We start from the raw sequence: 24011 nt of genomic DNA, 5'->3' as shown, positions 1-24011 counted from the left end.
CCAAAACTGCTTGTGGGGACGGCTTCAAGACTCCTTTCTTTTTTTAAGCTCTAAGTGTAAGCTCCTGGCACTCAGCAGCCTCTAGTACCTCCTCGGCTCTTCGGTGAGGAGATCTTGACTCTGAACTGGGCACTGCATAAAAAAAAACCAACAGCAAATAGACCCTGTACCAAACCTATGTCTCTAGAGTCTTCACAGTGACCCTTGCATGAATATTTGATTTCTAGCATGGGAAGAGAGCTTAGAAATCACCTCCTTCGCCCAGTCAGCTGGGAAAACTGCAAGCCCAGAAAAGTACACGACTTGCTGCTGGTCATACAGCTGGTGATTGGCAAAAGTAGGTCCAGGGCTCAGGGTTCTTCATTCAAAGTCAGTGACAGATGAAGATGAAGATTTGTAAATTATCAGAAGTCTTCCTTTTAGTCTTTTTCTTTTTTTTTTTTTAGAGGTATATACTGAAGTACTTCAGTTTGGAATGAGAAAATGATGGTGATTTGCTTCTAAATAATCCAGTTTCAGGAGGCGGAAGAGAGAGGGATAGCAGTGGATTGCTGGAGCTGAGCAATGAGAAAATCAAGGATCATTACGCTAGTCTCCCTACTTTAATGTATTTTTTAGAACTTTTATAACAAAATGCTTTTTTAAAAAAATCAACCTTTTAAAAAAGTATCTTTATCGGGCGCCTGGGTGGCTCAGTTGGTGAAGCGTCTGCCTTCGGCTCAGGTCATGATCCCAGGGTCCTGGGATGGAGTCCCGCATCAGGCTCCCAGCTAAGTGGGGAGTCTGCTTCTCCCTCTGCCTGCCCTGCCTGCCACTCTCCCTGCTTGTGCTTTCTCTCTCCCTCTCCCTCTCTCTGACAAATAAATCTTCTTAAAAATAAAAAATAAAAATAAAAAGCGACTTCTTTATTCATGGATACCAGGCACCTTTGAGTTTCCCGTTCTTTCAGTTCTACTCATTCCACCCCACCCCTTTAGTGGATGGGGCTTCTGTGGCTAAAACAGTCTTGGTCCCAAGGGAGAAGTGACTACTGTGTTCTTAATCCCCTTATGGAGTATCAGTAGGTGGGTGCCTGCGGGATGGTGCAGAGAGAGGACCCAGGCTCCCAGGCATTCCCCCCACCCCCACTGGGCTCCTTCCTTAGCTCTTCCCTTCTTATCACTAAAGCCACACACCCAGTTTACTAGAACAGGGTCCCTCCTTGTCGAAGGACTCCATGGTCCTAATCCAGAAACCTCCCCGTGTGTTGCTAAGTATCTAAAAGTTTGGTAGCTTCAGGGTGTTCATCTCGGACTGGAAAGAGGGGAGGGGCAGAGCAACCCCATCATAGTTCGGGTCTATAATTTGAGAAGGAAAACAGGGGCAGCGGGTATATAGGAAATCCCTGTACCTTCTGCTCAATTTTTCTGGGAACCCAAGACTGCTGGAAAAATAAACTAGATTTCTATTTTAAAAGGGCACAAAAGAGCTTCTCAGATGCTACCTGAGTCTAGAAGAATGACATTCCAATTCTAAAAATTATAGGGCTTGAGAGAACCAAAAGTTGCAACAAAAAAGCCATGTGTAGAGTACTATTAATAATAAATGACTGGGAATGGGGGGTGTGTTACTTCTCTTGGAAATATTTTCACAGGGATCAAAAATATTGGAAACAAATCTTTTAGGAAAAATTTCAAACATAAGGGAACAGGACTATACATGTGGGTTAGGGGGAAGCAGGCCCTTTGAAAATGATCAAGAAAGGAGGTCCTTATTTGACTTCTCTTTTTCCCAAGACTTGCTATCTATCAATACTATTCTAAATTATTTTTGTATATCTTAAATTGTATTTTCTAATTAAAAATTAATACATGCTTACTGTGGAAAAGCAGACAGCTGGGGAGTAGCAACGGGGGGGACTCAAAAGAAAAGACAAACCCCTCGTCATCTTCCATCCAGAGATTACCACTGTCACGTCCTGCCTTTGGTAATTCAAAGTGGCACATGCCACTCACTAGAACGCTGGGTCCCCTCTCATCTCCCCTTATTGCCATTATTTTATACCCTACTCTATGGCACTACTTAGCCCCATAGGTGTCCCCAAAACTAACTTAATCGTCAATTCCCACCAATCCCATAACCCATCCATCAATTTATCACCTCAAGGCTCTGAGCTTCCTCTGCAGAGAAGCAAACTACCCAAGTTCCCAAACCCAGTGACAATATTTCCTAAGCTTCACAGCCCAACCTTACTCCTACTCCCCCAAACACACACACTGAAATTCCAGCTACACAGCTGCAATTATATTTAACGTTATTGGTCACTAAGGAAGAGGGAAGTTCTTGTCCCTTAATTTGTAACCACAGAATATTAACCAGATCTTCAACGGCTTTTTGGCGTCAATCCTGAGGCTGACCACATTTACCAATTAAGTTACAACACTTTAGTTCATTCTTATTTTTTGCCAGATGCCATGCCTTTTATTCTATTTATTTTTGGGGGTGGGGGGGTCTTGGTCACAAACATGAAAAATGAACAGAATCACTTAGTGAAGTGCTGTTTCGAAGTGTCATGACTTGGTCATAGTTATTACACTGAGACAGCAAAAAAAATTTTATGGCCAACCTTAGCTTGTTATAACCCCTCCTAAAGAATGAAAGGATACTGCTCACCCTCCATTCAAAAAGACAGTCTCTCCTGCAGGAATCAGCTGCTCCTCCAGCATCAGCGATATGCTCTACATTTGATGACCTTTACTTGACGATATCCCGAAAGGGACTAAACTTCTAGATTACTTCAGCATGTTCCTGTACCTCACCCCAAGGCACTGAATGAATGAGTAAATGAATAAATTCTGTACTGAATAATTCTTCTTTTTGGCATGGGCTAGTCTTGTCTCCTCATCTACAATACCAAAAAGTTAATAGTGGTGTTTTCTAGACAATAGGATAATGTTTCTTCTTCATCTTTTCCAGAGTATGCCAAATTCTGTATTCTAAAATTGTGTTAGTAATCAAGGAAAAAACACTCAATAAAAATATTTTGATTGTTAACATAAATCTAACTTAAAAAATTATTAATGGAGGGCATTCTTTGGATAACCTCCCTTGGGGCACAATGAGACTAAAGGAGTTGAGCCAGAGATCAGCATTCAGGAACTGCCTGATGAAAGTGATTTGCCTCAGGACAACGTGGCTGGGAATACTAAAGACTGGTAAGAAGTAGTAGTCAGGAAGGCTGAAGGAAAAGAACATCTATGGGTTAAGTAGACAGCACAATCTCATCACAAATGAAACAAGAATAGAGTTTCTTTTCGGATTTTAGAGTATCCACGGAGATAATAATACTACTGGCTCATGGAGGTGAGAGTGAGGTCCCTTCCACTCTTCCCAAAAACTTGAAAATAAGGACATGAGACCCCCTTCAAACAACTTTGTAATAATAAACTGAAGGAAAGACATGCAAATTCATGTTTGAAGAGGTGAAGAGGTCTTGTCCTCAAAAGCAAGTCAGTCTTCCCCAAGGCACACCCTATTTTAAAGACCAAACTGAAATCTTGAAGTAGACAAAAGGGTGTTTCCCTGAGGGGAGATGGGGTGGTCTCTCCTTCCTGGCTGAGGGGAATGTGGGCAGAACAATTCAGCAAAATTCCTACCTCCAGGGACTCTTGATGTAGTTTTGTGACAGGATGGGGCTAGTGGGGAGAAAGGAAAAGACGGTTAGGGGCAAGCAAGAGCTTGCTCAATAGATCATGATTCAAAACCACACTCTTGAATTTGCAGGGCTTGCATCAAGATCCTCCTCGTTCCATATGACCAGAAGACCTCCATCCCACAGGCCTTTCTGGATATCATAGCAGAGATCGGGAGGGATAGCAGGGCCCAGCCTGACTAGCCCACCCCAGCTCACTGCCAAGAACCATCCTCCCATCACTTAGAACTGCACTGTCCAACATGGTAGCCCCATGTGGCTAGTAAGCACTTGGTTAATCTGAATTGAGATATGCTATATTTGTAAAATATACATTGGATTTCAAATATATAGTAAGGGAAAGTATAAAATCTTAATAATTTTTATATTGACTACATGTTGAAATATTTTGGTTATATTGGGTTAAAATGTATTTAAAATTAATGTGGGTGCCTGGGTGGCTCAGTCATTAAGCGTCTGCCTTTGGCTCAGGGCGTGATCCTGGGATCGAGCCCTGCATCAGGCTCCTCCACTGGGAGCCTGCTTCTTCCTCTCCCAATCCCCCTACTTGTGTTCCCTCTCTCTCTGGCTGTCTCTCTGTCAAATAAATAAATAAAATATTTTTTAAAAAATAAAATAAAACTAATGTATCTGTTTTGCCTTACTTTTTAAAATGTGGCTACTAAAAAATTTGAAATCACATATAGTGATGTACATTTGTGGCTGTGTAGGGGAGGAAAAAAAGTCCCAATACCCTTCAAGATTCTTCCAGCTAGTCCAAGAAGTAAATTGACATGAGAGATTAATAGAAAGAAAAAACCCCAAAGTTTAATTATGTACACATGGAGGCCCAATAATGAAATTGAGATCCAAAGAAATGACCAAGGCAGGCAGTTTTTATACTTTTTTAGACAAAGACACAATAAATCTGTGAGGAATTGACAATACAAAGAAAATTTAACTTTGGGAGCTTCAGTTAGTAAGGAATACTAAGTGGCATTTGGGCTGGGATAGTAATTTAGCAAAAAGTAATAACAAGGGTATTTTAATACAGCCTTCTTGGCTCTAAATTTCCCCTTTGTGGTGATAAGGATGTATCTTTACCTCTTGGTACAGGGAGGGAACCTTTCACGGATTTATTTCTTGCTTTCTGGAGATAAAGGTGGTGGTCAGAGTGTTCTTTTTGGATTGACTCTCTCTTAAGTAAGTTTTATTTAAAACAATCGGTATGTCAAAGTGGCACATTTTGGGGTGACCTGCCCTTGGCCCCTTTATTTGCTTATATTTCTACAGCACTGGTTTAAAAAATGATGATTCAGGATTAAGGAAAATCTGGGTTAGAAAGAAGAGAGATAAATAACCTGAAAGTATGCTTGCATGGAAAACATTCCCTGAATAGGCAGTCCTCAATGAAAAACACTCAAACATTGCTTAGAAAGAACTCATACAGGGATCCCTGAGTGGCTCAGGCAGTTAAGTGTCTGCCGTTGGCTCAGGTCATGATCCCAGGGCCCTGGGATTGAGTCCTGCGTCAGGCTCCTTGCTCAGCAGGGAGTCTGCTTCTCCCTCTGCTTGTGCTCTCTCTCTCTCTCTCTGACAAATAAATAAATCAATCTTAAAAGGAAAAAAAAAAAAGAACTCCTACAACCCAAAGCATCAGCTGTTGGCTTTCTCATTAGGACACACGTACTATACTAAGGACTTCATGTGTATTAATTCACTTGCTTATTACAACTGCCCTGTGAAGTAGGCATCATTTGTGTGCCTATTATACAGATAAGGAAACTGAGGCACAGAGGTGGGATTAGACTTTTGGCCATCTGACTTCAGACCCTGACTCTTACTTCACACCCTATCCCCCAGCCCACTTCCTGTGACCCCTCACATGAGCTCTCCTTTCTGGATGTACCTTCTGCGGGGGATCTTCTCATTGTTAGTCCTATGTCCCCAGCACACCTGTCCCACCTCTGCCCTGGCATTAGAAAAATAGTCCTGTCTGTCATGAGGAGGGAGAGCCCTTCCCTAGCATCACAGGACCCCCAGTCCTGGCGTTTTGGGCAAAACCAAGCGTCTGACAATATGGTGCTCTCAGATTCCTCCTTTTAGCAGCTCAGCAAATTGTGAGAACACAGTTTTATATTTCTGGCTCCTACAGCCTACAGGCTAGGAACTTTAGCAGGTTGTATCTTTCTAACGGTTCTCAAAGACCGTTTTTTTTTTTTTAACCTTTTGCGTAATACTTCCCAAACCTTCCCAAACTGACAGTTGGCTGCTTGCAGACATTCTGAGCCTCAGCTAAGGAAATACTCTCAGGAGCGGCCAAGAGGGGCCCTCTTGGAACACAGTTCCCACAAAAACGGAAGGCGGTTACATGCTGGTCCGATGAAGCCTTTTCCCTCTTTCACCTCATTCTATTTTTCCTAACTAAAGGCTAGGCCCTTGCCCCTCTTGTCCTCAGAAACCACAGAAATTAAATGGTCTTGCTTTTGATTTTTAAAAGTCTCAATCATAAGAATAATTAACTTATTCATCCCAGAAAGATGCTGCAATCGCCATCTTATTTGTGACATTATTATCATTATTACTATTAGTACCATTAGTACTACAAAGGGCACTCAGGGAGTGAGGAGGCAGGACACCAGAGAGTGGTCAGATGGCAGCTGTCTTCTTTTACAGCCAAGGCCACTAAGGCCCAGGGAGCGAACAGCTCATGCAAGGCTGTGTCCCAGTTGTGCAAGAGCCTGGGTCAGAGCTGATTTCCGTTGGCCCAAAGGTTTGGGCAGAGCCTGGTCCCCAGAGTCAGATAAATCACCCCACCCAACGGAGCCACCATGCGATTAGCATAGGCGTGCAAGCCCTCCTTCCTCCCCTTGGCCCTTTCTCACACTTATCTTTCGGGTGGCCCCTTCCTGAGGTTTGTGTTAGATTTTGTTTCTTTGAGATTTTTAGCTATTCCTGTTGCCCAAAACACTCTATTCCCAGATACCCGCATGGCTAAATCTCTCCTCTTTTTCAAGTCTTGACTCAACTCTGACCTTTTTATTTTAAGTAAACCCTACACCCCATGTGGGGCTTGAACTCATGACCCCAATATCAAGAGTTGCATGCTTTTACTGACTGAGCCGGCCAGGTGCCCCAAATATGACCTTAGGAAGGCTAACCCTGACCCCCATTTCATCCTGCAGCCTCCTCCCACACACCCCATACCCCAGCCCACTTCCTTTTCTTTTTTTCTATAGCATTTATCAACTCATGGCCTGCCTTCCCCACTAGAATGTAAGTTCCGCGAGGATAGGGATCTTTTGTTTGCTGATGGACACCAAGCATGTGGAAGAATCCCTAGTCACAGTGGATGCTCAGTAAATACAGGAAAATGTGGAAAGCTGTTCCCGCATTTGCCAGCTCAGACTGTAAGAATCTCGGGGCAAGGGTTGTGTCCCTGCCACAGGCCCTTGCCGTGCCAAGCATACAGGCAGGCTCTCCCTCAGGTTCAAAGTCAAGTCTAATCCGTATAAAGATGTCAGGAGAGGAGATCTTAGGGATTATTTTATTTCCCTATTTCTTTATACTTTTATTTCATTTCTAACTGTTCTAGAATATGGAAATAACAAATTAAGATCAAATAAAATTCTGAGGAAGGAGAGAGCCTGAAAAACTCTGAACAGGTTTCTCAGGGCTGTGGACCGGAAGCCAGTCTAGTGGGAAGGGGCCAGGTCCCCCTTGCTTCAGAGAAGAACAGGCTCAGAGAGCTTTTGAAACCTCCTAAGACTGTTTTCCAGCACGTGAAAGAACTGGCTGATCAGCGTTTTCCCATCTCTACAGGTGCCTCTTTCTGAGTAGAAGAGAGTCCGGTGAAATTGAGAAAGAACGCCTTCCTTAGAAGGAGCTGCAACAGGAGGAGAGCAGAACCAGGGGGAATTTGAGATGTCCAATTTTAAAGTCATCTTTTGATTTAAAAAAAAAGCAAACAAATAAAGCTCCAACACTCACAGGACAGAGTCAGTGTTCCTTTTCCCAATTTCTGTGGATTCTAAACATTAGGGTCATGCAGTGGCAAGAAAAATGGAGTGGTTGGGGGTTGGGGCTTCAGACCTCTGGAGTTCCAACCTGCCACTTCCGAGCTGTGATGTCAGGCGTGTGGGTTAACCACGCGTGCCTCAGTTTTTCCATCACTAAATGGGGTGATGACTGCAAACTCCTAGGAACACTGGGGATTAAACAAGTGTATCCGAGTGAAGACGTGGCACGTGACAATAAAAAACAAAGTCAGCACCCAGTAAATCGGCGCTCTTACCATTTGGGTGTGGTATAGTTGGAAGTCCTTAAAAGTACACATGATTTCCCAGAGGCAGAGGGCTGGAAAGGGACCGAAAGGGTTATCTTACTTGAGAGAGAAGCTACAAGGAGACACACTAGATCTGGGAACTGAAGACAGGCCCTGCTCTAAGCCCTTTCCACATATGAGCACATGTAATCCTTTGAGGATTGTACTGAGGAGGAAGCTGAGGATAGGGTTTAACCAGCGGACCTCTCCAGTCCAGGGAAGGCCTCCAGAACTCAGGCCACGGTGGGCTCCCATGGGGCTGACCCTCTAGGGGAGAGTCCACACTCAGCCCCACCAATCCTGTCACTACTCAGCGGCAGAGCCAGCTTGTTACACACGAGTCAGATCATATCACACCCCGCCAGCCCCTCCAAAGGCAACACCACCTATTAGGCGCGATTCCTTCCCCCCAGAAATGTAATCCTGGCCTCAAAATCTCCTCAGGAGGAGCTTCTCTGATACGACCTCCTGGTGGCATCTCTTCTGCGGTGTGTATGTGAAACAGAGAGAGGGCAAAACCCCACAATGGGCGTGTGAGGTGAGAGCCCCCAGAGGTCCAAGGCCCGGAGATAACGGGGCTCTAGAGACACCTGACCTCCTGCTTCAGGCCCCCAAAGAGGATAATCATTACCTGAGGGTGGCCACAAAGCATGAGGTTAGGGCCACTCGATGGCCCTCCCCAGGCAGGGGAGACCAAAGCCAGGGCTGCTCCCCACCTGGGCCCCGTGTCCTCTGGATATTCTACTCCTGGCTGTCCCAACCCTCTCTCCACTCGGCCATCTCCACACCGTCCTGGTGCAGTGACGCCAGCAAGGAAGTTCCATGAGGGCAGGACTGGGTCTGATCAGCAGAGCAGCCAGGTGTTGCTGACACAAGGCAGGCTCTCAGTATGTGTTGTGGACCAGACACAGCGGGAGCCAACCTTTACCTTATACAGCGTGGGGGTTAAGCTAACCTTGTACTCCAGAGTCCACATTTGTTAAAACGGGCTGACGTCCCCTCCACATGTTATGAGGATTGAGTAGATTCGAAAAGGAAGCCCTCTTGTAGGAAGTGCTCAAGGATTGCTAGCTGTTCATTAGCTGCCGGACCCTGGGCAAATCACCTCTCTGAGCCCTGCCTTTTGTTCCTGTAAAGTAGGAAAGTTCCCTACCTCACAGAGTGGTTGGAAGACTGAGGGAATATTGTGTGCAGGGCCCTTAGCACATGGCTTGGCAAGAAGTCAACCATCCACTATGCTGGATTCCATTCTTTCGGGGTCTTGATAGTTGAGGGACCAACTGACTGGATATATTACTTAATATTAGTAGTCCAGGGAGACTCTCTAGAAAAAAATAGAATTGCTCTGGGCATCCCTTGCTAGGAGCACATTGTGAGTGTCTGCTTTGCTCTGCCTTGGGTGAATTCTTTCACTGCCCGTGCCCCCCGGCCCCTACCCAATAGGGATGCCCCACAGCTCCCAGGTACAACATCCCCCAACATGCTCTGGTGGTTAATTTTCCCAGAGCTGAGGCAACTTGTCATTCTTTTTTCCCTGGAGAAATGGCTCAGAGAGTCTCCCTTTCCAGATCAGTGCCTGACCGGGAGCTTTCAAAACGTGACCCTCAAAGAGGAACTAGTGGCTGTGTTTTAGACAGGCGGTGGTTAGTGAGGGAATATTCTGAGGCAGGACCTTTACCAGTTAGCAAATGCCAAACCAAACCAAAAACACCCTACTTTTTCTTTGTCTACAGGTCAAGTCCTGCCATGTGATGACAAAAAGGCCTCAGTGACAATGGCCAAGTCGTGACCCTCTGCACCAGGACTCCAGAACGGAAAGGCGGCACCGCATGCCCTACCTCCCAGCTCCACGGAAGCCTCTACTTGGAGCAAGAGGGAGGTCAAATGGAAGACCAAAGCGGGAAGTCGATTAGGCAACTACTCCTCCTTGGAGGCAGGCCTGTATTACCCTCACAGGACCCTGAACCCAGGATGGGATCCCCAGGTGGACAAGGACTTTCTCTCTCTTGTGTGTGTGTGTGTGACTTTATTCACACCCACAAAAAGCTAAAAAAATTTTTTTAAAGTGAAATTTTTTGATTACGCATTTACTTAAACCACTTTAGCTGAAAGGAACGACCTTACATGAAATCAAGACAAGAGGTCACGGTATTTGAACTTTCCCTTTGATTGATAGTTTCTGGATCGGATGTGTTTCTTTTCCCAAGTCTTTTCCTTCTCCAATCAAACTACCTCTGGGCACATGCAAACAAGACCTCAGCCTTGTCTACAAGCTGCCCACTGAGCCAGCAGCTGAACAAGCGTTTATTGAGCACCTACTATGCACTAGGTGTGGGGCCCTGGGGTGAGGCATGAACAAATCGAATCTGGCCCCCGAGAAGCCCTGTCTAGGCAGGACAAGTAAAGTCCTTTCAGCCACCCACACGCCGCTCATGCATCTCACGAACACTGGCGCACAGGTTTGGCTTTTATATTATAATGATGTTGCCCGGTTAAATTTTAAGAATAACCTTCACCGGTCACTGCCTGTAATCTCACTGTCTTAGCACAACCATTTCCATTTGTCTTTCCTTCCAGCTCTTTACTACAACCTACACATCATATTTTTATAGCAGAAGCAATCACAACGTACTTACCAGATAATATTTCTGCACCATTTATATTTTTCTATATTCCTGCCTAGTCTTCATAACTGGCCTTTCCAAAGAGCTAGGCGCTATTCTACCCCGATGCCCGTGCCAGAGTTAGACACTCTTCCCCTGCGGTTGGGCTTTCCTGTTTTTGTCGAGTTTTTGGGGTTGCGGAGAGGGGCGCTGGGCTCTCTGACTTAGCAATTCCTGTGGAGCACCTGAGGTCCTGCGCTGACAGCATCAGGGCCAAGGAGCCACCAGCCAGCCGCGGTCCTCACACAGCTCGCTCAAGGTCCCATGGGCCCTTCGAGTCCTTAAAGGAACACCAGCAAACTGTTTCAGTAAAATGCAAAGACCCCTTGGAGGACATACAGAGGGTATCATGCTGAAAAGCCCCACCAGAAGGGACCAGAGCCTGAGGGGCTCTGCATTTTCACAATGACCAAGGTGTTTGAGGAAGTCGCGGCTCCCGAGTTTCGGTCCCCAGCAGAGCTGAAAGCACCTCCACACAAAAGCTGTGTTTCCAAGTGGCGACTCCTCTGATTTCACTGGCAACTGAGGGAAATCCCACCTGTATTTCAGAAGGAACTCCCTAACCCTGTGGACCGGCCAGGAAACCCCAGACCCCCTCCCACACATGGGAGAAGGAGTTCAGGCTCAAGTCCAGCATGGGGGCTTACTGCACGGGCTGGCCTACCTACAGACCTTTCTTTCTCTTCTCTACTTCTCACTCCAAGGGGCTGGGGAAGGAACCTGGAAGAAGACCCATGGCTTGGTTTCCCCACCGACTGACTTTCCTACTCTTCCTTTAGAAATAAACTTTCTAAGAACTTTCACTTTCACTTCTTCTACCCCAAAAAGACTGCCTGTACCATAAAATCCCATTCTCTGGTCCCCACCCTGCCCTTGCCACCAGAAACTGATGCCGAAGAGAAACCAAAGCTACGCCGGCCAGCTGGAAACCCCAGGCCTCGGCAGCCTAGAGTTCTCTTTTTTCTCAAGACCACTATGGAGTGGTATGGGAGGAGGGATGGTTACTGGTCAAATTTGCCCTTCTGGAAGCTTCTGCACAGCAGAACTCCTTATGTTCTCCCCCTCCAGGGTTGGCTCCAAAGGCTCTCTCCAGTGCTTGGCAAATGTCAGGGGATCCGGCAGAGCACTTCTCACATGGGATCATGCTGTATTGGGAAGGGCAGTTTCCTTGCCCCTACAAGGCCTTGCAGGCAGGCACAGATCACACAGCGACAGCTTGGTGTCAGTATCCTGGAACAGTGAACAAGGAGCCCTCTCTGGAAGCTTCACCCCTTCCCAGTCTTTGTGAGATAGAGGATCCCGGACAAGTCCCAGATCCAGTCAAGCACTGGTGATGCAACGACAGTAGGACCCTCCCTGTCAGTAGGCGGCCACATACCAAGTACACTAGGCTCCTTGGTCTGGACTCCAGAACCAGCCTCAGACCCCCTGAATTAGGCCCCAGGAGTCTGTACTTTTTTTGTGAAGTAGGTTCGACACCCAGCATGGAGCCCAACCCGGGGCTTGAACTCATGACCCTGAGATCATGACCTGAGCTGAGATCAAGAGCCTGATGCTTAACTGATGGAGCCACCCCGGCGCCCCTGGAGTCTTTTTTATAAGCCCCCAGTGATCCTGATGTTAACCAAGGCTTGGGCCCAAGCCCCTCCTCATGGCAGCCAGGAGCTAAGGCCTTGGCCACAGCGGCACGGGGGCCCAGGGAGGGGGAGGATGAGCACCAGAGCTCTCGGCTCTGGACCCCGTACTCCGTAGCCACCCGCCCCCCCGCAGGCCACCTCCCATATAGTAGTACCCGTTGTGTCAGTCAGTCAGCGGTTCTTGTGGGAGCCCGGGCTTCCAAGCTCCCTTCCTCCAGCCTCCCAGTGCTCAAGCTTTGCTGCATATTGAATCATCTGGGAGCTTTACACGACACAGAAAGCCTTCAGGGGGTACAAGAAACGTCCTCCGGTATCATTCCATCTCTACCGTAGCCCCCTTTCTGCAGGCCCGTACCAGCTTCTGGCAGGTGGGTGAGAAGGGATTTCTGTGACTGATGATCGCTCCTTTTCCTCATTTTGCTCCGTCCACTGTATGAACCAGCTGCCTTTGTGGGATCTAAGCTTGAGCAGGACCGAAGACTCCAGGGGGGTGCAGGTAATGCAGAGTAAGCACTTCACTCTCCTAGGCCCTGAGTCAGGGCTGGAGGCCTCGAGGTCAGACCAAGAAACAGTAGGCTGCCTGATCCAGAAGCAGTCGGGGGCATGCACTGCCCTCGGGGCGATCCAATGCAACATAGGGCATTCCCTCCCCCTGAGCATGTCCCCACATACCAGGGGAAGGAGCTAACAGGGTGGTGGGGACCAAAATGGATCCGGGTCCCATGCTTCCAGACAAGGAAACGGAGGCTCAGAGAAATGAAGCCGCTTGCCGTCGGTTACACAGCAGGCAAAGAGAGAGCCAGAGCGTGAACCCTGCTCTGTCTCCCAAGACTGGGCCCTTTCAGTTTCTAAGTAGCCAAGCTCAGACTCGGATCCAAGCTTCCAGATCCCCGTGTGGTGCTCTGCCCCAGCAGCTGCTGTCGGACAATGCACGAAGGTCTCTGAGCTCCTCATAAAAGTCACCACCAAGCTCTCCTCAGAACAGGGGTGGGGACAGTGACGCCTACAAGTCAATGGCCCCCGGGCCCTCATGCACCCTCCACCTCTCAGTCTCCTCAGCCCTGGGTCCAACTCTTCTTTTCTCAGTTGTCCCAAAAGCCTGGTCTGGGTATTTCTGGGCCAATGTGATTTTTTTTTTTAAAGAAATAGACCTTATTGTGACCTAAAACCAACCACCCCCCAGGAGAATCACACCCCCCAGAAAAGGCAGGAAAGTTTGGACTTCTTGTTACTCACCTCTCTCTGGCTCCTGTCCCAGTCTGTATCCTGGCCTGAGCTGTGATGCCAAGGACAGGAGCTGAGCAAGAGGTTGGGTGGAGTCCGACAGGGAAAGCTTGGGTCTTTTACATACAATGGGACTATCTTCAGGTCAGTGGACGGGCTGGTCCCACAGAAGGCTCAGAGATTGCTTCTCAAGGTTTGCCTAACCCAGAAAGCACTTACATGCAGCCCGTCTGAGAGGTCATCCTGGGAAGGCAGGGCAGTCAGGCGAGAAATCCAAGGTCCTCCGCCCTTGTCAGGCCAGGGTTAACTTCTCGCATTTGTGACTTGGTCAAAAGAGCACTGGAATTAAATGGAGGAGATGGGTTCATTTATCAGTCCATCAATCTATTCACTCCTTATTCATTCATTCATTCACTCATTCAGTAACTGGTTTTGGGGGCATCTGCTATGAGTCTGCACTGCTATTTACTAGGAGGACAGTAATATGACACCCCAAGGAGTTCAGTTGTGGTTTTCTCAAAGGAGTCCATGCCCCTTAAAGTGTTCTTAACTTCTAAGGCCATTACAGAAACCCCTTAAGACAATGATGAACTTTCTTCTCAGACAAATGACTAACAAGGGGCGCCTGGGTGGCTCAGTCAGTTAAGCATCTGCCTTCAGCTCAGGTCATGATCCCAGGGTCCTGGGGTCAAGCCCCGCATTGGGCTTCTTGCTCAGTGGGGTGTCTGCTTCTCCCTCTGCTGCTCTCCCTGCTTGTGCTCTCTCTCTTCTCACTCTCTCAAATAAATAAATAAAATCTTTTAAAAAATATTGTTCGTGTAATTTTAGGAGTCTCAATGAACCCCCAGGGTTACATCTTCCAGTCTGATGACTTCTTTCCCTGGGATCTGCCACCACTTCTCCTGGACACATTCTTTCCCTACTGTAGGCCTCAGTTTCACCATCTGTCACATGAATTCTCTGGACTCCCTTGGCCAAACGGTCCCTGAGGACCTCTCAAATCTCAGAAGCACCCCCTACTCACCCTCCCACTCTTAGAGAGCTGGCAGCCGAAATGTGATCAAGAGGGAGGAGGAAAGCATGTGTGACCTTGGAAGTACCTGAGAGTTAATAGAAGGTGGAGGGCATGAAGCTTTGTCCTGAAGAGAGATAGAAGGAAAGAAGGCTTCTGTCCCAGCCCAATGTATCTCTAACATAGTCTTCCCCTAGGATGAAGGTCACCTGGATGGGGCAATAGTTAAGTCCTGCTAGAAAGCTTAGGTGCTAAGATGACACCCAGAAGCCACTGCTTTAATCAGAGGAATTCCCAGGAGGATGAGGTCACCAAATCCCTCATCCATTCACCAAGTAATTATTGAGGAATGCTCCAGGGAGACCAAGGTGAACAAACCAGAGGAGGCCCCTAACTCGTGGGTTTCCTTTCGGGAGGAGTGGGCAGACCACTGACATGTAAACCAAGCGAGATCATTCTAAGTAGTCATAAATGAGTAGAGAATAGACAGTAATGGGATAATCAAGGAGGGGGGCTACTTGACATAGGTCCACCCAAAAAGTGATGTTTGAAATTAGATCAGAATGATAAGAACAAGCCAGCCAGGAGAAGATGAGGGGGGAGGGGGTGGAGGGGTGCTTTCCGGGCAGAGGGAGCCACAAGGGAAAAGGTCCCGAGTTGGGAATGAGCTCAGCAGAGCAGTGACAGGCAGAGTGGGAGGCACTGGTGTCTGAGAGGCAGGGCGGCCTTATAGGCCAGGAGCTGGAAGCCACTGGAAGGTTTTACAGAGAGGAGAGAACCGATGGCTTTAAGTGGATCCTCCTCCCCTCCCCCTCCGACCTCGCTGCGTCCCTCCCTTCCCCTCATCCCCCCCCACTGGTCTCCTTGCTTTTCTACAGACAGGACCACTCTTCCTGGAACAGCTCTCCCCCAGACATCCACATGGCTCACTCCTCCCCTGCGCCAATGTGTGCGCAGACGCAGATGACAGCCTCTCAATGAGGCCGTCACCTCCAAACTTAAAATCCTAACTCCTGGGGCACCTGGGTGGCTCAGTCAGTTGAGCGTCTGCCTTCAACTCAGGTCATGATCCCAGGGTCCAGGCATGGAGCCCTGAGCCCCGCATCCTCCTTGGCTCCCTGCTCAGTGGGGAGTCTGCTTCTTCCTCTCCCTCTGCCCCTCCCCCCTGCGCATGCTTGCACGAGCCCACGTGCTCGCTCTCTCTCACACTCACCCTCTCGCAAATAAACAAATAAATAAAATCTTTAAAAATACACATCGTACCTCCCGTACCCACCACTCCCCCGCAACGTCCTTTCTTTGCTGTCTTCAGCGTACTCACCATTTTCTCACACGTGAAATAACCTGCGGATCATTTGTTTACTGGCTTGCCTCTCTGTGGAAAAGTCAGCTCCTAAGGGCAGGGATTTTTATGTGTTTGTTCTCTCCTGCTCCCCAGTACCCCAACAGCACCCAACACTAGCAGGTGCTCCATAACTATTTCTGGAATGAATGAAGCAGTTAGTTCAGTGGTTCGGACACAGGTGATGGTGGCTTGTAAAAGGACGGTGGCAGAGGAGAAGGGGGCGAAGGGCGGTGAGAATTCTGGAAGGCTGAGCAAGTCTGGAGCTGGCTGGCCTCCAGCCCAAGCCCTTTTGCTATGGCCATTTAGTAGGCCTGCAGAACCACAAATGCTAGACCCCTGTCTCAGACCTGCACTTCGCCTCACTCCTTCTTGCCTTTTGATTTCGCATCAACAGCTGAACTAGATCAGAGACAAAAAAACAACAAACTTATTTTTGAGATTATGTCCAGACCCCTAAATTCCTACAAAATGTCAATAAGAGGCACCTGGGTGGCTAGTTGGCTGAGCATCCAGATCTTGGTTTGAGCTCAGATCATGATCTCAGGGTCTTGGGATCGAGCCCCACATTGGGCTCTGTGCTCAGTGGGGAGTCTGCTTGAGATTCTCTTGCCCTCTGCCCCTCCCCCCACCCAACCACATGCTCTCTCCCTCTCCCTCTCTAAAATAAATAATTTTTTAAATATAACTTTAAAAAGGCACCTGGGTGGCTCAGTCCATTAAGCGTCTGCCTTCGGCTCAGGTCATGATCCCGTGAATCTGGGATCGAGTCCCGGATGGAGTCCTGGATGGAGTCCTAGATGGAGTCCTGGATGGAGTCCTGGCATGGGGCTCCCTACTCAGCAGGGAGCCTGCTTCTCCCTCTCCCTCTGCCTGCAGCTCCCCCTGCTTGTGCTCTCTCTCTCTCTCTGTCAAATAAGTAACTAAAATCTTTTTTAAAAAATGTAAATAAAAACCTAACCTAAATTGACAATAGAACTTGGTATATTGTTTTCTTTTTTCTTTTTTTTGAGATATAGCGCCCATTCCATGATATCTACCCTTTTAAATTTAGTATTTTTTTTTGGTATATTCACTGCTATCTAATTCCACAACATGTGCACCACTCCAAAAAGAAGCTTTATACCCGTTAGCAGTCGCTCCCCACCCATGTCCCCCACCACAGCCCCTACAAGCACTCATCTACTTTCCACCTCTATGGATTTGTCTATTCTGGACATGTTCATATAAATGAAATCAAACAATAAGGGGCCTTTTGCGGCTGGCTCGTTACCGAACATGATGTTTCTGAAGTTTGCCCGGGGAGCGTGTATTTGTGGCCGAATGACATTGACCTCTATGCAGCTCATTTTGTTGCTCCCTCCATCCGAGGATGGATATTTGAGTTGTTTCCGCTTTTTGGCTATTATGAGAGTGCTGCTATGAGCATTCCGTACCAGCATTTGTGTGGACTGTATTTCTGTTCTCTTCGGCATATACCCGGGAGTGGAACCGCTGAGTCACACGGTAACTCTGTGTGTTACTTTTTAAGGAACTGCAGACTGTTTTGTAAAGTTTCACCCCTGTTATCATCCTCGTGTTGCTGAGGTGGGGAGGAAGTGAGGTGACTCCCTCATGTTCACCAGGTACTGAACTGGGTGGGGGGGTGCTGCTCATACAAAGGAATCCTCTGCTTCTCCAAGATGCATTTCACTATTCATCAGAACTTCCGAGTGCCCTCTGTGTGCCAGTCACTAGTCTAGGTGCTGGAGATATAAGAGGTATCTGATAACAGGAGAGACATGACCCCTGCCCTCTCGGAGTCGCAGTCTAGTGGGGGAAAACAGACAGTGAGCCCGTAATTACAGTTTCGGCAGTGCTGTGGGGAAGTCCGAGAGAGGCTGTACCTCAACTTATCCTGTCCTTTGTGCAGTAAGAGCCTGGGCTCAGAACCAGCCAGCCAGCCAGCCGGGGTTTAAATCCCCGCACCCCACATGCTAGCCGTGGATCCGGCAAATTCCCAGTACCCCCTGCCTCCGTTTCCAATGTGGGAAACGGACCAAGTAATAGTATCTACTCTGAGGGTATCAGGTGGGTTCCGCGCATCAAAGCCTGTAATGCACGTTAAAGCTGGCCCTGGGAAGCCCCAAAGGAGTAGCAGCCGTCGACCTTGCTGTTAGACTGTCTACCCCTTACCTGGTCCCTCCAACTTGCACGGTTTCAACTGGCCCCACTTGCCCCACCCCGCGCACCCGGCCTTGGCCTGGCGGGACTCCAGGAGAATTCCCACGTGCTCTTTGCCACGACCTGCCTTTGTGGCTCAGCGGGTGAGATGCTCCACTTAGAACCCCTGACTGCCAGCGTCCTTGTTGTACAGAGAAGGAGCTGCTTTTGATCTGTCACGCTAAAACGTGTTGGCCAGAAAAACAAACAGAAGCAAGGTCTCAGGGTGGGTGGTAGGGGCTTGAGAGAGAACACAGGCTCTGGAGCCATGCAGAACCCGGTCATGAGCCTGGATCTGCCACCTAGAGCCGCCTGACCTGGGGCAGGTTGCCGAGACCCTCGGAGCCCCCTTGTGTCCTCTGTGAAATGCGGCCAGGGGCTGCTGCCTCTTCCCTTGGGGGGGGGGGAGGGTCAGCGGTGAGCTCCAGGAGCACCTTGCAAGGGCACCGCCCCCCCTCCCCCAGCTTCTCCATAGCAGGTGCAGCTGCCGCAGGTCGCATCCCAGCGGCGCCGCGAGGAGCCGGAGCCCCGAGAACCCGCGCGCCCTGCGGAGGCCGCTCAGTACAGGAAGTACACAAGGTCAAAAGGAAAACGAGCTCTCAGAGACGTCCTCTGATCACTATCATGTACATTGGGTAGAATGGAACAGAACTCGCTTTGTGCTTTTCTCCTCTTCTTACCTCATAGATGCGTCTTTTGCTTTTTATGAAGTGCAGACGGCGACAGAAAGTATTGGTGTAACCCCACCCAGTGAGTTATTAAGAAAGGCGCATGAGCCGGGGCTGTGCAATCCCGACTGCCAGGCCGCCTGGTCAGCCCACCAGCCAGAGAGACACTCTTCCTGAGCTGTATACACTTCCTAAGAAGGTTCCTGGGTTGGTTTTAGCACATTACTCAACAGATGACAGAGGGTAGTTAAAAATTCCTCCCGTTAAAAAATAAGCATAAAAATAAATTCCTCCTGCTGCATGGTGTCCTGCAAGGGTGACCACACATCAGCAGTGTGTGTCCCATATTTAATCACCAGAAAGTTGTGAGGAATAGTGACATGTTGCCTTTGAAACGTGTCTTTTCAAGTGGGCTTCATTAAGGATGAGCTGTTTATTTGTATCAAAAGCAGTCTCGGAATTTGTCTATTGCAATGAGCAAGGATCCAAAAACATTAGTTGTGTGTATATATACATATATATACACACACTAAAAAATACATATATATATTTTTTTAAGATTTTGTTTATTCATTTATTTTGAGAGAAAGTGTGTGCAGGCATGTGGTGTGGAGGGGGGCTGGGGAGGGGCAGAGGGAGAGGGAGAGAGAGAATCCCAAGCAGACTCCCTGCTGAGTGCAGAGCCCTACTGGAGCAGATCCCACAACCTGGAGATCATGACCTGAGCCGAAACCAAGGGCCGGATGCTCAACTGACTGAGCCACCCAGGCGCCCCTGTATATATATTATTTTATAAGTGGCTTCCCATTTTTTCCCATGGCAATTCCAAGAGGCAGCACCCATGTGGGGTGGGGTGTTGTCCCTGTAAGTCTCATGGTGGTTTCTGAGCTTCTTGGGGTGTCAAAAAGAGGCCCTGGCAGCCCCAGCTTCATGTCCATTTTATATTCAGAGGTACTTATAAACCAGGAGAATTTTGCATGGAAGGAAATCCCAAATATAATTCTCGACTCAGAGAAATCTCCCACTTTGGTAGGGGTGGACCTGAAATTCACATTTACTTAGCAATCCCCTGAGATAGAGTGAATGAATTGTACAAACAAGGTCAAGTGGGTGTGCTGGGCGGGATGTGGCAGGGTGGGGGGGTGGTCCTTAATGATTTAAGAAAATTTAAGAGAACAAACTCTTCTAAGACCCCAGTTTAGTCAAGGCACATGCTAATCATAAACCATTCTTATCTAGATTCCCTTTTTCAAATATTCTCTCAGACTCTTCAGTAATCTGTATTTGCCCCAAACTGGTCAAAATAGACCATGAAATAAAAGATTGATTGGAGGCAGGAAAAGGGACTTGGCTTCCCTTTGGTGGTGGCTTGAACTGGGCAATACAGAAGAAAAGGAAAGAAGGAAGAGAGAAAACAGAGAAGAGGAATACTCTGGTCCACACTGATCTGATGTTAAAGTGAAACCAATCAGCCCCTGAGAGTGAAAGCTGAGGACCGAATTGTGGAATCCATGCTCTGCTGAGCCTTGCCCACACCAGACACCCCAGGGCTTTGCCCCCATACTTTCTGAATCAGTAACCAAAGGGAAACAGCGTATCTGACAGGCACACTGACTCAGATAACCCAGGGCGTCAGGCACAGCTCTCAAACCCCAACCTCAGATGCTTGCAGCCTGAATGGCTCTTGATCCCTTTGGGGACTTGGGTCTGCCCTGACTCTCAGAGGCATTAGCTCACTAGAGGCACCCCCCCCCTTTCCTTCCTATTTGCAGGTAGAGGCAGTTGCAAGACTGTGGGTCATTCTCTACTTAGTTCTAGTAGGTTCTTTTTGTCACCAGCAGCTTCTCCACCATTGCCAAGAGGTATCTGGGGAGAGGGGTCTGTCCTGGGCAGGTCAACTCATGCCGGGAAGACACCACTTCCAGGCAGCCTGGATGCAAAAGCCTTTGGCCTACTTTCCTTTCAGATTTCAGTGAGGGTGAACACTCTGGGTTTCTGTGGTTTGGTTCTTTTTTTCCCCTAAAGATTTTATTTATTTATTTGACAGAGAGAGCATGCGCGCAAGCACAAGCAGGAGGAGCAGCAGGCAGAGGGAGAGGGACAAGCAGACTCCCCACTGAGCAGGGAGCCCGATGCGGGGCTCAGTCCCAGGACCATGACCTGAGCCAAAGGCAGATGCTTCACCGACTGAGCCACCCAGGCGCCCCTCTGTGGTTTGGTTCTTGTTAAAATCCTGAGCCTTCTCTCTGCTTGAGGGGAAGGGCTTGAATACAGAAGAGGCTAGAAACCTCTGTAACATCCCCAGGTTATGACTCAGGGAGAAAACGTGTTCTTTTGCAGTAGAATCAAGAATTGAGAGGGAGGGTGAGAACTGGGGGGGGATCTGAGGTCTCTGCTGCCTTCGGTTACCTGCGGTATCCTGTGTTTATTTCTACCAATTAGTGTCCCCAGTTTGGTGTGGAACCGGAAGCGTGGCCTACCCTCCGTCCCACTTCCTGCTCTCCAAGGTTGCTGCTGACAGGGAGGGGAGAGGGCGTCAGACTAAGCCAGCAGGGACCTGGGGGCCTGGCTCTGCCACCAGCTGTGCGATGGGTCGTGGGAGATTCATTGCACACTTCTAGCTTTATTTTTTTTCTCCCCCTCAACCGTTAGGGTGATTCTCTGAAATGGTGTGTAGAATTTAAATGATACGCATGCATTCTCCTGGAGAAGAGTCTAGTTCCCTGACCCTAGGAGGATAAAAGGTCATGTCTGAGGACCGTGTTCTCTGACTCTGGGCCCTATGGGGGCCATTTCCTGGGCTTGCCCTTTGTTGGGGTTTTATGCGGCTCTTACCTCAGTGACTTCCCGCTCAGATATCTGCCCAGAGCCCTCTGATCCCCCTCCAGGACTCCTGCCACCCGCAACTACTATTCCTTTTGTTTAACAACGCCTTGTTTAAGGCTGCTGAGCCAGGAGGTCAAGTACCCCCAGAGTGACACTGCCACCTCTCACCAGCTGGTCACCAGCGGGCATGTCTGCGGGGGTGGGGGTGGGCCCCAAGGACACTGTCGGGCGCTGGGCAGCTAACACCCTAGTCTTTGCTCCACCCAAGACTTTCCTCCTCAAGCAGGGAGACGGTTCAAGACCCAAACCACAGTGACCCAGAGTGTTCACCCTCGCTGAAATCTGAAAGGAAAGTAGGCCAAAGGCTTTTGCATCCAGGCTGCCTGGAAGAGGTGTCTTCCGGGCATGAGCTGATGCGCCCAGAAAGTGGGTCCAGACTCCTCTCCCCAGCGCTTCCCTGTGCTCCTACTTCCTGTCTCCTCTCAGCAGACTCAGCCCACTGAGCAAGCCACCCATAGCCCAGGAGCCGGCGGGACAGGTGGAAGCATCATTTAAAATGAACCCTCTTGTCTCTGATTGGGTCTCCACACCAATACCAGCCCCAGCCCGAAACCTTCCTAAGGTTTTATCTGTTCTCTTCCTCCTCTGAGTTCTTAGCTCTGCCTCCCTGCCACCAAACTCTGAGCTCTCCCAGGGCAGGGACCGTGGCTGGGTCGGGCTTGGATGCCCCTGCTGAATTGAAGAAGAGGTCTAACGGAGAGCCGACAGGAATCCACCGGCCCCCTGTTTCCTTCTCTGATAGCAGGGGCAGGGCAGGGGAGAAGGGCCAGGAGAGAGCAAGGAGCCAGGACCTGGGGAAGTCTATGGACCCCTCCTCAGAATCCTATTTTAAAATACATAAAAGGGGGGCGCCTGGGTGGCTCAGTTGGTGAAGCGTCTGCCTTCGGCTCAGGTCATGATCCCAGGGTCCTGGGATCCAGCCCTAGTCGGGCTCCCTGCTCAGCAGGGAGTCTGCTTCTCCCTCTCCCTCTGTCCCTCCCCCCTGCGCATGGTCTCTCCCTCAAATAAATAAATAAAACCTTTTTAAAAAATACATGCTAGATACAAAAAAATTTCAATAAAAACACTCATATCGAATACCAGTAATCAAAATATTTTTAATTGTGATATAGGGATATATATGCCTCTTTATTAAAGCATTAAATGACAAAATCCAGGCACAAGTCTAATACTTGCCTTAATTTTGATGTGGGGGTGAACTTAAATGATATTTCAAGATACCCACAATGACCATAGTGAGAAGAAAATGTCTGTGATTTCTATGGGTGACAAAGTCAATGTGGTTCGACGCCCACATCCATAATGGAAGAAAACGTTCTAGTTCAGTTAGAGGTTGGCAGAAATTTAGGTGTAATTTATTCCCAGACCAAGTTCACACACTCCTTTAAATTCCATTTTATATCTTCAGCGTTAAGTGTCCTCAGGCCATATCCTTCCACAGCAGTGGTTCTCAACCCCTGGCGGGGGTCTCAGACCCGGCTGCACACTAGACCACATGAGGGGGACGCCCGGCCGCGCCTGACCACCAGCACTGCATTTCCTGGGGACAGGACCCTGGCAGCCCGTTGTTGTGGGTGTGTTTGTTTGTTTTACATTTAATTTTATTTTATCTAAATTCAATTAATTTACATATAGTGTATTATTAGTTTCAAAGGTAGGGGTCAGTGATTCATCCGTTGTGTATAACACTCAGTGCTCCTCACATCACGTGCTCTCCTTAATGCCCATCACCCAGTTACCCGATCCCCCAAACCCTCCCCTCTAGCAACCCTCAGTTTGTTTCCAGAGATTAAGAGTCTCTTGTGGTTTGTCTCCCTCTCTGGTTTCGTCTTGTTTTATTTTTCCCTCCATTTCCCTATGATCCTCTGTTTTGTCTCTTAAATTCCACATATGAGTGAGATCATACGATAATTGTCTTTCTCTGATCAACTTATTTTGCTTAGCATAATACCCTCCAGTTCCATCCCTGCCGTTGCAAATGGCAAGATGTCTTTCTTTTTGACAGCTGAGTAATATTCCATTGTATATATATTCCACATCTTCTTTATCCATTCATCTGTCGATGGATGTCTGGGCTCATTCCACAGTTTGGTTATTGTGGACATTACTGCTATGAACATTGGGGTGCAGGTGCCTGGCATCCTGTTTTGCTCTGTTTTGTTAATTCCCCAGATTCCACTGTGCGGCCAGGGTGAAGAGCCACCAGCTAGAAGAATAGAACTGGGGGAGTGAACCCCACTGGGTGAAAGAGCTGGGCAAGACAGCAAGCCTGAACTCTGCTCCCATGACTGGAGCATGGGCCTGGCTGTCCGCTCACTAAGTCTTTACCTCCTGAGGGCTGGCCCAGGCCGTGTGTTGTGTTGGGCATAGAGAACACCATGGC

The 24011-nt window shown here is 48.5% G+C and overlaps 1 long non-coding RNA gene across 2 annotated transcripts; it reads right to left on the bottom strand.

Moving 5' to 3' along the window:
• Nucleotides 1-425: 425 nt before the first annotated feature.
• LOC117802688 lies at nucleotides 426-17989 on the bottom strand. Of its 2 annotated transcripts, XR_004626138.1 has the most exons (4): nucleotides 17146-17989; nucleotides 13531-13857; nucleotides 12450-12655; nucleotides 426-557 (listed from the first exon to the last, which is right to left on the bottom strand). It is a non-coding gene; the product is annotated as an uncharacterized LOC117802688 (long non-coding RNA). The 2 variants fall into 2 exon arrangements; XR_004626139.1 differs by lacking the exon at nucleotides 12450-12655.
• Nucleotides 17990-24011: the final 6022 nt, after the last annotated feature.

Source organism: Ailuropoda melanoleuca, chromosome 6 (assembly GCF_002007445.2).
Source record: "Ailuropoda melanoleuca isolate Jingjing chromosome 6, ASM200744v2, whole genome shotgun sequence".
NCBI lineage: Eukaryota > Metazoa > Chordata > Mammalia > Carnivora > Ursidae > Ailuropoda > Ailuropoda melanoleuca.
This window is presented reverse-complemented; position numbering and strand designations above follow the sequence as displayed.